Genomic DNA, 17,075 nt, shown 5'->3' on the forward strand with positions numbered 1-17,075 from the left:
CGATATCATCGTCGGAGCCCTCACTGTCACTTTGGATCATGAGGAATAACTGGACTGCCAAACATGACGTGCTGGCGAGACTTGTCAGCATACTCCTCAGCAGTTCGGGCTTGTCAAGTTTCCTTCCCCACTCTGAACTCTAGGGTACAGATGTGGGGACCTGTATGAAAACCCCCTACACTTATTTTTACCAGCTGAGGTTCACACTTCCCCAAGGTATAAACTATTTTACCTTTTGCCCTTGGACTTTATTGCTGCCACCAACAAGCGTTTAACAAATATACAACAGGGAAAGAGTCCGCTTGGAAACGTCTTTCCCCCACAAATCCTCCCCAAACCCTACATCCCCTTTCCTGGGGAAGGCTTGATAAAAATCCTCACCAATTTGCATAGGTGAACACAGACTCAAACCCTTGGATCTTAAGAACAATGAAAAAGCAATCAGGTTCTTAAAAGAAGAATTTTAATTGAAGAAAAAGTAAAAGAATCACCTCTGTAAAATCAGGATGGTAAATACCTTACAGGGTAATCAGATTCAAAACATAGAGAATCCCTCTTGGCTAAACCTTAAGTTACAAAAAGACACAAAACCAGGAATATACATTCCATTCAGCACAGCTTATTTTATCAGCCATTTAAACAAAACAGAATCTAACGCATATCTAGCTAGATTACTTACTAAGTTCTAAGACTCCATTCCTTTTCTGTTCCTGGCAAAACAACACACAGACAGAGAGAACCTTTGTTTCTCCCCCCCTCCAGCTTTGAAAGTATCTCGTCTCCTCATTGTTCATTCTGGTCAGGTGCCAGCGAGGTTATTCTAGCTTCTTAAACCCTTTGCAGGTGAAAGGGTTTTACCTCTGTCCAGGAGGGATTTTAAAGGTGTTTAACCTTCCCTTTATATTCATGACAAGGCTTCATTCCCGCAGACCGAAAGGGAAGACCGAGCACGCAGTACAAAAAAACACTGAAAGATGGCGCCAAACGTGGACGGAAGCAAAGGGAATGCTGGAATGCAAACCGATGCATCATGGGGTGTTGGGACAGGACCCAGAATGCCCCACACTCCCCACCCCCTTCCCACAAGCCACAGCGCCAGAATGGGAAGAGGTGCTCTGCAGGATAGCTGCCCATAATGCACCATTCTCAATGCCTCTGCAAGTGCCGCAAATGTGGCCACGCCAATGTGCTTGCAGCTATCAGTGTGGACAGACTGCAGCGCTTTCCCTACTGCGCTTTATGAAGGTGGGTTTAACTCACAGCGCTCTACATCTGCAAGTGTAGCCATGCCCTAAGAGTAAAGTGTGTATGTTTAAGAAGTTACTTTGCAAATCCTGTGGTTCCTCCCTTTAACTGCTCTGTGGTCCCTGAGGGGCTAAACTGGAAAGAGAAGTAAAGAGAGATGAAGGGGGAATCTTGGAAAATGTGGAAAGTGCCTGGAGAGGCTTGAGATGTCCTAGCACTGGCTTTAGGTGCAGTCTCAAAGACAGACAGTCCCAGTTGTCCCCCTCCCATCTCCTCATCTGGTCTGTCTCTCTCTAGCATCCTGGCCTCCTGTATCAATCTAACTCCCCAGGCTCCTCATCCATTCGCAATCTCCAGCCCCAGCTCCTGCTTTCAATCTCTTTGCCCAGCCAGTCCCAGTTCTCCAGAATCCCAGCTCTTCATCAGATCCATCTGCCATTCCCCCTCACCTCCTTTCTCGTCATGGTATATGGAGGTACCAAGGACATAGGGAAGGATAGGAGAGAGGTCTTGGAGGCTAAATTTAGGTTGCTGGGGAAGAGATGGAAGTCCAGGACCTCCATGATAGCTTTCTCTGAAATGCTGTCAGTTCCACACGCAGGGCTAGCTAGACAGGCAGAACTGCAGGTTCTCAATGCATGGGTGAGACAATGATGTAGGGAGGAGAAGTTTAGATTTATTAGGAACTGAGGAATCTTTTGGGAAAGGGGGAGCCTAAACAGGAAGGATGGGCTCCGCCTAAACCAAAGTGGAACCACATTGCTGGCACTTAAAATTCAAAACGTCGTAGAGTAGTTTTTAAACTAAGGGCTGGGGGAAAGCTGACATATGTGGAGGAGCATGTGGTTGGAACAGAGACGTCTCTTAGGGGAGGATCTATTAATGGAGATTCTTTGTGTTCTAGTAAGGAGGAGAGGATGGACGATAAAATACTGCTAGGATTGGATGAGAAACAATCAAATGAAAAAGAGTCCCATTCATTTACATCACAAAATGGCAGACAGCTGAAAAGTAACAATTTTAAGTGCTTATATACAAATGGTAGAAGTCTAAATAATAAGACTGCTGAACTAGAGTGCCTCATCTTAAATGAGGATATTGATACAGTAGACATCACAGAAACTTGGTGGAATGAGGATAATCAATGGGACACAGTAATACCAGGCTACAAAATATTTCGGAAGGACAGAACAGGCCGTACTGGTGGGGGAGTGGCACTATATGTGAAAGAAAAAATAGAATCAAATGAAGTAAAAAGCTTAAATGAATCAAACTGTACCATACAATCTCTATGGATAGTTATTCCATGCTTGAACAATAAGAATATAGCGGTGGGGATATACTACAGACCACCTAACCGGGATGGTGATAGTGACCGTGAAATGCTCAGGGAGATTAGAAAGGCTACAAAAATAAAAAACTCAATAATAATGGGGCATTTCAACTATACTGACGGGATACATGTCACCGCAGGACTGGATGCAGAGAGAGTTTCTTGACACCTTAAATGACTGCTTCTTGGAGCAGCTAGTCTTGGAACCCACAAAAAGAGAGGCAATTCTTGATTTAGTCCTAAGTGGAGCACAGGAGCTGGTCCAAGAGGTGAATATAGCTGAACCGCTTGGTAATAGTGACCATAATATAATTAGATTTAACATCCTCGTTGCAGGGAAAACACCACAGCAGCCCAACAGAATGGCACTTAATTTTGGAAAGGGGAACTACATAAAAACGAGGAGGTTAGTTAAACAGAAATTAAAAGGTACAGTGCCAAAAGTGAAATCCCTGCAAGTTGCATGGAAACTTTTTAAAACCCCATAATAGAGGCTCAACTAAAACGTATACCCCAAATTAAAAAACATAGCAAGAGAACCAAAAACATGCCACCGTGGCTAAACAACAAAGTAAAAGAAGCAGCGAGAGGCAAAAAGGCACCCTTTAAAAAGTGGAAGTTAAATCCTAGGGAGGAAAATAGAAAGGAGCATAAACTCTGGCAAATGAAGTGTAACACTATAATGAGGAAGGCCAAGAAAGAATTTGAAGAACAGCTAGCCAAAGACTCAAAAAGTAACAGCCATTTTTTTTAAAGTACATCAGAAGCAGGAAGTCTGCTAAACCACTAATGGGGCCATGGACAATCGAGATGCAAAAGGAGCACTCAAGGACCATAAAGCCATTGCAGAGAAATGAAATTAATTCTTTGTATCGGTCTTCATGGCTAAGGATGTGCGGGAGATTCCCAAACCTGAGCCATTCTTTTTAGGTGACATATCTGAGGAACTCTCCAAGATTGAGATTCATTAGAGGAGGTTTTGGAACAAATTGATAAATTATACTGTAATAAGTCACCAGGGCCAGATGTTATTCACCCAAGAGTTCTGAAGGAACTCAAATGTGAAATTACAGAACTACGAACTGTGGGAGATTAAATCAGCTTCTGTACCAGATGACTGGAGGATAGCTAATGTGATGCCAATTTTTAAAAAAGCTCCAGAGGTGATCCTGGCAATTACAGGTTGGGAAGCCAAACTTCAGTACTAGGCAAACTGGTTGAAACTATAGTAAAGAACAGAATTATCAGATACAAAGATGAACATGATTTGTTGGGGAAGAGTCAACATGTTTTTTGTAAAGGGAAATCATGCCTCACCAATCTACTAGTATTCTCTGAGGGGGTCAACAAGCATGTGGACAAGGGTGATCCAGTGGATATAGTGTACTTAGATTTTCAGAAAGTCTTTGACAAGGACCCTCACCAAAGGCTCTTAAACAAAGTTAGCTGTTATGGGATAAGGTCCTTTCATGGATCGGTAATTGGTAAAAAGATAGGAAACAAAGGATAGGAATAAATGGTCGGTTTTCAGAATGGAGAGAGGTAAATAGCGGTGTCCCTCAGGGGTTTGTTCTGGGACCAGTCCTATTCAACATATTCATAAATGATCCGGAAAAAAAGGGTAAACAGTGAGGTGGCAAAATTCGCAGGTGATACAAAACTACTCAAGAAAGTTAAGTCCAAAGCAGACTGTGAAGAGCAACAAAGCGATCTCACAAAACTGGGTGACTGGGCTACAAAAATGGCAGATGAAATTCAGTGTTGATAAATGCAAAGTAATGCACTTTAGAAAACATAATCCCAACTATACATATAAAATGATGGGGTCTAAATTAGCTGTTACCACTCAAGAGAGAGATCTTGGAGTCATTGTGGATAGTTCTCTGAAAACATCCACTCAATGTTCAGCGGCAGTCAAAAAAGAGAACAGCATGTTGGGAACCATGAAGAAGTGGCTAGATAATAAGACAGAAAATATCATATTGCCTCTGTATAAATCTATGTTACACTCACATCTTGAATACTGCGTGCAGATGTGGTCACCCCATCTCAAAAATATATATATTGGAATTGGAAAAGGCACAGAAAAGGGCAACAAAAATGATTAAGGGTATGCAAGAGCTCCCATATGAGGAGCAATTAATAAGACTGGGACTTTTCAGCTGTGAAAATAGATGACTAAGGGGGGCTATGATAGAGGTCTATAAAATCATGACTGGTGTGGAGCAAGTAAATAAGGAAGTGTAATTTACTCTTTCTCATAACACGAGAACTAGGGGTCACCAACTGAAATTAAAAGGCAGCAGGTTTAAAACAAACAAAAGGAAGTATTTCTTCACACCATGCACAGTCAACCTGTGGAAGTCTTTGCCAGAGGCAATGTTATGAAGATCAAGACTATAACAGGGTTCAAAAAAGGACTAGATAAATTCATGGAGGATAGGTCTACCAATGGCCATTAGCCAGGATTGGCAGGGATGGTGTCCCTAGTCTCTGTTTACCAGAAGCTGGAAATGGGCAACAGAGGATGGATCACTTGATGATTACCTGTTCTGTTCATTCCCTCTGAAGCACTTGGCACTGGCCATTGTCCAAAGATAGGCTACTGGGCTAGATCAACCTTTGGTCTGACCCACTATGGTCGTTCTTATGTTCATCCACCCACCCCACTGGTTCTCACTCCTCTCTGCTCTCTGGCTGCAAGTCTCCTTGCTCACTCAGGTCTACTCTCCGCCCTCCCCTCAACTCCAAATGCCAGTTTCTTTCACCTCCTGCCAGCTTCCAACATCCCTTAGGCTTTTTCTCCCAATCTACTCACCCCTGTCCCCTAGTCTCTGCATTTCAATCTAGTACTTCCTCATCCGGGCCCAGTGGGATGGGGGAGGTGGGTAATTGAGAGCACAGGAGAGACAGGCTCTCTGCTCTCAGTTCAGGTATCTGGACCCAGCACAGACCGCAGCAGTTGAGAGCTGCAATTGTAGGGAAAGTCCTGCTCAGCCCCAGGCTGGAGCATGCCAGTGCAGACACAATTGCCAGGGGGAATGGAGCTGCTAACCTCAAAGAAGCCTCTATTGGGTCTGTGTGAACTCTGACTTTTCAAAGACTTCTCATTTGGTCAATTTAGGCAGATTTTCGGAGACAGCAAAAGCCGCACCCCTGGCACAAAGGCCACCTCCTTGGGAAATTTCAAGTCCCTGCTTCAAAGCCTGGGGGCACTAGAGCTTTTCAAACAAAATGTCATCAGAAGTGTTTAGCATTGGTGAGCACTGTCTACATAGATTAAGGCCAGAAGGGACCACTGTGGTCATCTCGTCCCCGCCAAAACAGACCCATAACATCTGGCCTAGCCTCATTCTCACTGAAGCTGAATGACTTTGACTGAATGTTTCAGGAAATATTCAGCCTCAAGGCAGACACCCAGCATGGGAAATTTCAGCCCAGCCAGTTACAGTTTGACAATGTTATAAGCAACTGAAAACAAAGGCGTATCGTGGGAAGCACCGGGCAACCTTAATAACAGGCAGTGCTGGCAGCGCCCCCTATAATGTGAGGCACTCACAGCTGGCTGGAGCAATGGGATGTCAGTCAGGGACAGCAAAGGTCAGGATGTCAGAAATCCTCCTGATTTGAATTCACACACCAGAAATCTTCTTTGCAGCGCCCCACAGCTCCTCCCCAACTTCAAAAACAACTTTTGACACCTAGCTCCAGGGTCTGACCCCTCCAGGTGCTTGGCTCAAAGGGCTGAGCAAGCTAATCCCCATGGGGTGCAATGGAAGTCGGGGTGCTGAACACCTGCCATGACTCGGCCCTTTGGTATGTCATACAGCCAGTCGGTGGAAACCATACTACACTGCCAGTTCAGCCTGGCCACAAGCAGGGGTGACCCCTCTTAACTGCTAGTGGATTGGCCACTGCTTACACCTGGGTTGAAGTTGGTCTTTTATGTTAGCTCTGTTTTCTTTGTACCAGCTTGTGCCATCAGATTTTTGCTGCTTGCCCAAGGGAAATAAGATGCGAGAGCAGAATCATGTCCAGAGTCCAAAAAACAGCAATTAATCCAGAAACAATAAATTAATTATAAAATGTTGTTAATACCTGGAGTGACCCCACCAGGAAGCCAAATAGCCTGAAGACAAACCATGGAGCTCGAACTTTTCTTTAGAGTTAGTATTCTAAAGGCTGGTGCCGGTGTCAGGAAGGGCAGGGCGAGTCACTTCTCTCCCCAACCTGCCTAAACACCCATTGTTACCCCTTTGGGGTTTAGAGAGCATGGCCCCTTTAAATCTTTTCCCGGGGGATGGGGAGTTGATTGTTCTATGAGGAGAAAGTCCTGTTGGGAGGGCAGGGGAGTGGGGAGGGGAGGAAGAGCACGACAGGGTATTTAAGCCCTCCTGCTGGTGTCGCAACTTTTTGCTAAAAACGGGCAAATTGTCACGTATTTTCTCTCTCCCCCCAGTCGGTACTGGTGGGTCCCGCTGCTAGCTGGATCCCTGCTTGCCAGCCGCCTGCCCACCAGCATTGAGTGGGGGGACCCAGTGGCTGACAATGGGGGTGGGTGTGCAAAGCTGGTGGCAGGGTGTTCCCCCTCTCGCTGTCCTCTCCCTGCTTTGCCCCTTCACCTTGACCCCAGCCCCGCTACTCCTCCATATCTGCACCAGCGGGGAGTGTCCCGCTCCCAGCACTGTGCGGAGAACCAGCCCCTGGTCAGAGTGCTCAGCTCACCAACAGCCGGGCCAGCAGGCTACTTCTTTCCCCCACTGCCTCTGGCTGGGCTGGCCCCGCAGGAAAGCTCAAGACCCTCGGCTTGGGGTGTTGGCCAGGAGGAGCCAAGCCCTGCATGTGCCAAAGCCCCAGGCAGCCGTGGCACAGGGAAGCCTTTCTGCCCCTCAGCTAAGCTCTGGAGCGGCGGCGGGGGGGGGGAAGCGATTTCCAGCCTGTTTGCATCCTGACCCTGCAGACTCCACAGCAGTCCCCCGGACAGAGGCCTAGCACCCTCTGCACCCACCCCCACCCCGGAGCACAGGGTTTGGTCCGTCCCCTAGGCACCCTCCCCTGCTGAGCCACCTCACTGGCCAGGTTCATTCAAGCCCCTGCAGTCAGGTTCTCTGGGCACAATGCATCCGTAGGGCTTCATCCCTTCCTGCTTGCGCTGTAGCCAGGGGCCAGGAGGCAGCTGGGTTATAAAGGTGGCCAGCAGCAGCCTGGAGGTGTTAGCTGCCTTTCGACACCGTGTGGGCAGAAAGGAGCAAGGTGCTTCCAGCCACGGGCAGGGGGAGAGGGGGAAGAGATGAGCTCTGCAAAGACATGGGCCAGGTCATTCCTCCCCACCCCCCTCCCCAGCTGTGGCTGGAAGCAGCTTCCATCCTTTCCCCCCAGCATAGTGCGGAAAGGCTGTTGCTGGCCACATTCTGGTGTGAACCCAGGCAGAAATCTGGGGTGGGGGAGCATGTGAACTTGTGTGCCACCACCCCCCCCACACAGGTTGTCTTTGGAAGATGTGGTACCAGGTACCAGGAGAGGCGGATCCGGCCCAGGGGCCCAGCCAGGCATGGAGGGCGGAGAGCACCAAGCAGGGAGGGTCGAGCCTGTTGGTCACCCGTCACCTCCCTGTATCAGAGAGATGAACGGGAGTGTGTGTGTGTCACCTCTCTCCATGTGAACCCTAAAGCCTAAAAGATAAGAAGGGAAATAAAAGGAATCCAACTACTCAGTGTTTCTTTTTAACAGGGGCTCAGTCAACTTGATGTTAATGTTAACATTTGTACTGCATCGTTCTGATTGATTGCAGCTGAACTTGCTTGAATACGAGTAATTTTACCAGGTGTCCCGTATTCAGCATAGGGAAATATGATCACCCTAAATAAGAGGGAGGCTGTTAGCTTGTTACTTGGGGAGGCTGTCACTCTGTGTGGCTTTGCAGAGAGTGACAGAAGAGGGCACCAGAGAGGTTCGTTGGGGAAACTTTACTGGCGCTGAACACAACCTGGAGCACCCAAGACTCACCACTGGACTGGAACTTTGCTCAAGACTCCTGAACTCTGTGTGTAGACACATTACTCGGTGTCAGCCCTTTCAGACTGTGCTACCACTGGGCCTGTGGGGCCTTGTGTTGAATGTAACCCTGTTTTTGACCGTTCCCCCTAGCTTTTCCCCTGTTGTTTTTCTCCTTTCATCCCTCTCTAAATAAATATTTCCCTTTCCTGTATTCATTGTACTCTTCTGGTTCACACTGGGGACAGGTGTCTCTGGGGTGGAAGGTGCTTTCCCTGATGCATTCCTGCACGTGCCTTTTCTTGGCCAGAGCTACCTGCAGAGCAGACTCTATGTTGGCCACGAGGGCGCTAAAGTTACACAACCACAAAAACAGGAGAGAATTTTCTCTCTAAAGATCAAAAAATAACGAAGAAGGAAGAACCCAGAACCACTGGAACTACAACAAAAAGGATAGAAATCCCCTTGAAAAGGAACTAACGATGAGTTTATATAAAGCAGGAGGGGCACGGTAATTGGTGGCTGAAGGCAGGAGGACACTGTCTGTCCCTTATTTCTCTGATGCTCCCACCTGGGAGCTGTTCTTAAACATTTACAAATATTCCTTTTCTCTCTCTTGGTGCTTCAGAGTGCACGCCAGAGGCACTTCAACTCAGAAATGGGCATCTGGCTGAAACACCTTTTGGGTAGCGGCCATTAGATCAATAAATCAGACATTGTTCTTCAATGGAGGGAAGGGATCTTCTTATTGAGCATGAGAGACTATTACTGGTATTGAAAGGCTGCACATTTGCTTCATTTACTTCAAGGAGGAACATGCCCTATATCTGGCCTCTACCCTACATTTAGCTATATGCAGGACTAAGCTCTTATAATGACAAGCACGGTGTGACTGGCCCCTTTAAAAAGAAGCTGTGCCCAGTGCCACTGTGACTGAACCTGCTGCCCAACTGGGCTTAAAGAAAGGCACCTGAGGAAGTGGTGGCAGAGAGTTAGAGGCTCCTACAGATGAGTTTGATACACCAGGGGAACAAAACTTCAGCCAGGTAGGGCTGGAAATGGCCTCCTAAAAAGAACAAGGGGCCAGGAAGAAGAGAAACTTTGGCTTTCTTCCTTGATGGCCGCTAGCCTATGTAGGTTTTTATACCATGCTAATCACCACAGTGCCTGAGCACCTTCCAGTAGTGCATTAAGGACCGTAACCACACGTGTGTCGAGTTGGGGTAGTGCCTTGTTTAAAAATAGAAAATACTTGTAGCTATCCATTTATATGAGAAAAGGTTGCTTTCTTCAGTGTTGATTGGACGATTGCGGGTCTGAAGAAGGAAGGGGAGACTTGCTCTCAGACCCAGCAGGGTTGAAGACTCAGCATATAGGGACAGTTGATATAAGCAGTGCTTGTAGCACAGCCAACAATCCAGAATCTTGCTAAAGTTCTAAGTTCTGCATATTGATCACCCACACAGAGAGAAGCAACACGAAAATCATTCCGGTTGCAAAGTCAAGCACTCAAAAGTTGGGAAATGCCAGACACAAGGCGGCCACTGCAGCAGGTGACTTTAACAGTCCAGTCACGCAAGTCATGCCCCCAGGTTTCAATAATACCAATTCTATCAAATGTAGTTATCAGTGAGAATGTTTAGTTCCTCCTGCTTCTTACCCAGCCTCCTAGCAATGGTGCATAAAGAATTCAGTTTCTTCTCTTCACATTTCTTTACCACCTCTAGTCAATATCTTCCCAACACCCTGAGTTAGAACCCCATTTGACAGCTTAGAACCCTCCCTTTGTACTGTTAGAGGAATGTCCTTCCAGCTGCGTCACTAGTCTCCAAACCGTGAGATTATCCCCCACTTCGGAGATGCAGCCTCCCCACCGGTACAGCCCCTCTCTCACTGGAACATGTCACTATAGCCCTGAGGCTGCAGTACAACCCTGGAGCAGCTTAGCCCCACTCCCCGGCTTGTGGTGGAGGAACCCATTCCCTGAGAGTTTCTGTGAGCCAAGCCCTGCGGGGATGGGGGAGGGGAGGTTGGCTCATCACAGGCTCAATACACTCTGAAAGGGGCCTAAGAGAGCAATGCTCATCAATGATATTTGGCCATCACCCCACAACAGTGCTAACAGCATTCCGAGGTTGAGTGTCATGCATGCTGTGTACAGTACACCATAGCATTTCACTGAGAGCAAGGATGGGTTATCTGTAGCCAGGGAGAAATTCACAGGGTCAGACGCTTCCCTCCATTGGCAGTGTAGGGGGAGAAAGACAACGACTCTGCATCTGCAGTAGCACGGGATTGCTGGCTTTGCAGCATGCTCTGTAATGGGACTCTCCACTCACCGCTCGTCAGGCACCTCGCCCTGGCCGTTCCGGTGAATTTCCCTCCCCGCTGCCAGCCATCCAAACTGCAGTTGCTGAGATGATCTTCCTCTCCCGGTGCTGTCTTCCCCACTTTCCCAAGTCTGACTCTGGCTGCCCTTTTTCCATGTCCAGTTTGGACTTCTCCTTCTTACCTCCAAAGCTCCCTATGCAAACATCTCCCTGTGTAAAAATATCTCCACCTCAGTCATCTGCTCCTCCCCTCCCACTCCCACCTTACAGACCCTTCTTCCTGCAGCATCCTGCTGCTACTGGGAAGGACCCAGCAACCTCCGCTCAGGCTCCCCTTTCTATTCATTCCATCAGACTCACCCGGTACCTCTCCTACACGCCTAGAGTGACCCCTTTAGCTTGAGTGAGAGGGGCTTGTGCTGATGGACCCTGGTTCAATCCACACCAATGCCTGTGGTGTCTGTATGTGGCCAGGGTTTTACTTACCTATCATTGTAGGTTGTTCAGCCCATTCCCAGCCATCTGTGGTACATCTTTTGCTTCTTGCCATCTCTGTGATGTCGGTCCTTCATCTGTACAAGGACATGGCATATCAAGGCCAATCCAGCAGCTCCCATCCGGTCTTCACCTCCATGATAGACAGCGCATCCCAGCCTGACCACAGAAAGACAGGGTGGTGTTCTTCAGGGGAACCTGCTGGAGCTCCAGTCTCCCCTGATCCACCTCACCCCACACACTAAGGGTTTTCAGAAGATACTGCTAATCTCAGCTAAACAAAGCAGCTAAAATGAGGTCAGTGTGGGTGGATTTACTGAATAGACTGGTTCTAAGAGAAGAGGAGATTCCTTCTCTGCTCTCATGAGATTCCCATAGGAAAAGTATCTGATGACAGGGTGGGGACAATACAAGCCCTCAGCCCCTGGAAAGCTAGGAAATCAGGACTCTGGGAGTTAAGGGTTGTCTCTGTCCTGCTGGAGGGAGCAGAGCTGGAGACCAGAAAGGGCACTGGTGTAATTGTATGAAAGACAGTGACCTCTACCTGTGAAGATGGCTGAAGCTTCTTGCACGCAATAGAGTCCAGGATCCTTACGCATCCTTTGGCGATGCTTTTCCTAGGAATAAAATCAACACAGTACAATGAGAACAACGTGTGAGTTCCAGGGCTGGGATCCAGGGATAAGGGCTGCTCTCAGCCAGGCTGCGTACCAGAAACTGGATCTTTGTCCCAAGAGCTGCAATCACCCAGATGAGTGAGTAGTTCCTACCTCTGTGAGGGGGGTGTGGTTTTCCATCTAAGCATCACTGAGAGCCAGCTCCTGTCAGTTTGACAGGATGCGGTCATTGCTCCCCAAGCTGGGCCAGCTGCTGGCTGCATTGATGTAGGAGGCATGGACAGATCCCAAAGCCTGGAAGACAGAGAAGGGAGGAAGCCCCTGCTCATTTACCGTTCAAGGAAGGGAGAGGAGAATGAAGGGGGGAAGTGAAGCTGCCCTGTGGGGAGGGCACGAGAGTAGAACCCAGTCCCGTTCCCAGATCCACCCCATGTTTGTAGGTGTGACCTTAGAGAGGTCCATCACCTTCATTCCCTGTCTGTAAAATAGAGATAATAGTTTCTTCCACAAACACACAGGAGGTAAGGGGAGGACAGTCCCATTATCTGCATGGGGCTCAGGCAGTCTGTGCACAGGTTGTTCCAGAGTGAGGGGAGAGACCCAGATTTTGCTCCCTACAAGCAGGAGAGGAGATGGGATCAGAAGACCAAGGAAGGGGGATGGGGTAGGAACTGCTGCCACAGATGGGGCTTATGGATTTGGTCAGTGCCAGACCCTTGGTACCTCCTTTCAGTAAATGGTTTCTCTACTGAGAAGACTGGCCCCTCCTGTCATCGGCAGTCCGCATACTATTTGAAGACCTTCCTAGTGTCCTCGAATGCCCCCTTAGTTCTTCTTGAATGTGATAGATTCATTGAATCAGATTGCTAGCCAGGAATTTCAGAGAGGCCATTGCTGTGTACCATGAAATCAGGGGGACATCTATAGTTAGCCAAAAAAAAAAAAAGGTGTCATTGGCAAATTTGGAGCTGATCTGTCCTTTCAGCTGAAGATACACAGTCACAGGGGGATGAAGCATGCCATCTTGGTTAGTTGATCTATGATAGTCAGTTGCACCATGTGGCCATTTGATTCAGGGAGTTCTACAATGAAATCCCTGGCAATGGCTGCCCATGGCTGGGGCAGGGTCTCCAGAGGCATAGGGTGCCAAGAATTTTGGTGTGTGGTGCCTTGGTAAGAGCTCAGAAGTCACTAGTCAACATGTCTGAATTTCAGCCCATATCCAGCACCACCAAATGAAGCAGGAGGTTAGGCAGGAGATTTTGAAGCACCCAAAGTGCCCTATTGGGAGGTGTCCTGTTTCAGATGTAGGACCTTCAGCGGGGGACATCCTGGCAGAACATACAGGCAGTCCTCAGTAAATGTTATTGGGTCCCACATGGAATGTTGTTTCTCATTCCCTAATTATCAAGGGACTCCTATAGTTTTTGTCTGTGGGGTGAGCCTCCAGGAGCGGTATGCACAGGGGTGCAGCTGGTGCTGGAAGCCATGCCCCAGAGAGCATGGCCCCGATTGATATATTAGATGTGTCAACTTCTATGATGAATGCTCCAGTTGGATTGGGGTGTGCCAGAACAGGTGCAGCGGTGAAGGCAATTTTGAGCTGTTTGAGGGCTTGTTGGGCCTTGGGTGACCAAACAAATTGGACAGTCTTGTGGAGGAGAGCTATCATGGGGGTTATTTCTACTGAGAACCCTGGGCCGAAGCAGCAGTAAAATTGGTAAAGACTAGGAAGCACTGCTCTTTTTGAGTACTTCAAGCTTCCTCCCAGTTGTGGATGGCTTTCACCTTATTTGCATCAATCTTAATGCCTTCTGGGGAGAGGATGTACCCCAAAAACTCAATGGAGAGCTGGCTAGAGGTACACTTTTCCAATTTTGTATAGAGACCATGCTGCCGCAACCTCTCTGGGGTCTGTTGTGGGGCACATGCTGCTCTGGGTTCTCCAAAAAGAGAAGTATGTCATCTAAATAGATGACAATGTATTGATCCAGAATGTCCCCAAATACATCACTGAAGAAGTGTTGCAAGGTCAATCCAAATGGCATTACCAGACAATTAAAGTGTCTATAAAATGTATTGAAATCTCTCTTCCATTTGTCCACCGCCCAAATGAGTGTTAGATTGTAAGTCCTTGGAAGTCTACTCTGATGAATGCCCGTACAGGTTTCATGGGATCCAAAAATTCTGGGATTAAGGATAGGGGATAATGGTTCCAAACTTTCACTTTGTTCAGGGGCTGGTATTCTACAGAGAGGCATAGAGTCCCTCCTTTCTTCTTTCCAAAGAGGGCCAGGTCCTCTGTGGGAAATGCTTAATAGTAAATAAACCCTTTGGATCCGTTTTCATGATTTTACACAGGGAGAGCCACTAGTTCTGGTTCGGACATTGCATAAATACAGCCAAAGGCACTTTTGGGCAAGGTTTAGGTCAATAGGGCAGTCATAGTCTTGGTGCAGAGGTAATGTGTCCTCCTTTCTTTCAAAGATGTCCACATAATCCTGGTATTTATCAGGAATGTCGGGTGTCAGAGTCAAGAATGGTGGAGTAGGTCCAGGGGCAGAGGCTGGTTAAGGAAACCCCTACATTTTCAGTCACCTCCATTGAGCCATTCCGGCAGGGGCAGCACAGGGCCAGGCTCAGGTAGCAAGGCCTTGAGTCACACCTGGTATCCCCATTTACGTACAGGCCACTTACTTCTGGAAAGCCTGCTTTTCTGCAAACAGTCGCACCACCTGATGTCACATGTTGCATCTGATAATTAGGTCTAGTGGTTGGAGCTGAGGTCACAGCTAGACATAGGATTGCACCTAGGCTAAGAGTGATGCTAGAATCAAGATCCAGGAAGACGCTGGAGATGATGATGTGATCAGAGTCTGTAGACAAACCAGAATCAGAACTGGAGCCAGAGTCCAAGTGCTGGCCAAGGGTCGAAGCCAGGTGATCAGAGTCCAAAGTTAAGCCAAGTCGATATCAAGCCAGAGTCCAGATACAGGCGGAAGGTTGAAACCGGGTAGTCAGAGTCCGAGAGCTTGGGGAGGATCAAGAGGAGGAGGCAAGGCTGGAGCGGGTCAGTTGTGGGGCTGGAGCAAGGCTAGAATATGGCAAGGATAATGCTGAGCCAGAGTTGGTAGCCAATGTCGAGAGCCATGGGTCATGCCGAAGTCAGCAGCAAGAGACCGGAGCCGAGGGTCAAGACAGTCAATAGCCGGGAACCGGAAGGTAGGGCAGGGCGGTGCATGCAGGCAGAAACCAGGAACAACATGGGGACTGTCTCAGCAGCAGGGCAGGGGTCTGCCTTGTTGTCCAGATGACTTGAGGGTACTCCCAGGCACTGCCCACCCAGAGCCCTAGACACCTGGGTTCAAGTCCCAAGCATCCTCATCTAGGGACTCTCTTCCGAGGAATAAAAGAAGGACAGCAGGATGACAAAGATGTCTCTGTCCTTGGGCTGGGATCCAGGCCAAGGGGAGCTCCCACCAAGGCGAGGTGTCATGGCCTCCTCACCATGCCTTGCTCCTGTTCATTTCATACTCAGAGACCCCCTAGCAGGAGGGAAGAATAAAGGGCAGAAAGTGAAGCTGCCCCTGGGGGGAAGGCACTAGCCTGGGACCCAGTCCAGTTCCCAGAGCTACACCCAGGATTGTGTGACCAGGCACCACAGCCCTTCCTCTGTGTCTTTGTCCCCACCTGTCAGATGGGGAGGATCCTTCACTTCCCAGGGTGCTTGGGGGGAGTTTCATTCCTGGCTGGGAAGAGTTCAGATACAATGTGGGTGGACTGGGCCCCCGGTGCAGGGTGCATCGGACATTCACTAGCTCAAAGCTGACACGGGCCAGGGGAACCTCTGAGCAGTGAGCACAGGGGAGGGGTTCCACATCAGGCCACCACTCCCAGACTGCAGTGGTTACTGATGATAAACCATGGTTCTACCGATGTTCTCATTTGTAGTTGTCCTGGGCGGGGCCAGCCCCATGGTGCTGAAAGCCTGATGCTTCATAAAGGCTTCTGGGCATGGGGCAGGAGAGTCGGGGAGGGCGTGTGGTAAGAGGGAGGTGGCGTTCTAGGTTTGGCTCCCTGAGGGCAGATTCCTCCTGTGGCCCCTTGGTATGGAGGAGGGACTGAGGGGCCCTGCCACAGCAGCCCGGGTCAGGAATTGTTTCAGATGTGACACTAGGCCATTCCCCCTGCTCTAATGCAGAGCTTTCAGAGCTCCACTGGGGGACATGGGCCTAACATGCAGGCCCTTCTGCATCAGGCTGGGCAGGGAGAGCTTGGCATGGGAAAAGGGGCGATGGCAGAGAGGCCAAGGCCAAGAAAAAAAGGATGGGGAAGAACCTCATGCCCCAGACAAAGGGGATTTGGGAGCAGAGGGAAGGCCCGCCCCACCCAGAAGGGAGAGGGTTTCACTCAGTGCTGTCACCTCTATCTCCACTCCCACTAGCCCCTCTCCCCAATGTATAGTGAGACAGAGCAGTACCTGCAGCAGGGAGTGTGAGCTGCTCGACGTGTGAGGTGGGGGCCTTTTAAGGGTGTCCCATGGGATGTCCCATGCGCATGGAGTGCCTTGGGCACCTGGCACAATCACCGGATGTAAAATAGGTGGGCCATCACTTTGTCTGTAATATCCAGTAATATCCTCCTCCTGCAAGGGAACAAGGATTAATCAGAGACTCAGACACTCCCGGCAACGAAGAGTAATAACGGCACCTGGAGCCAGCTAAATTTCCACCCAGCCCTTCACCACATCTGAGGCAGCTTGTCCTGTTGATGTGATGCCTGTTATGAAATAGCCTTGCTGGAGAGCTGGGTCTGAACTGCTTTGATCTGCTCAGGGGACAAGCTGGCGCCTAACAATGGCACCTACCGTGACTCATTCGTCTCCTTGCTTCCAGGTCAGCAAATGGGGATGGGATGGCAGTGATCTTCTGTGAACTGGAGGTGAAAAGCCCTGGGTCCCTCCCAAAAGCTAGATTAATCCTCCTCTGGTTACCTCATCCCCTATCAGCTGTCCGCCTTCCCCCATGATGGAGAAAGCTAGGACCAGCCCAGCCTGGCTGA

This window comes from Lepidochelys kempii, chromosome 2, assembly GCF_965140285.1.
Source record: "Lepidochelys kempii isolate rLepKem1 chromosome 2, rLepKem1.hap1, whole genome shotgun sequence".
Taxonomy (NCBI): Eukaryota; Metazoa; Chordata; order Testudines; family Cheloniidae; genus Lepidochelys; species Lepidochelys kempii.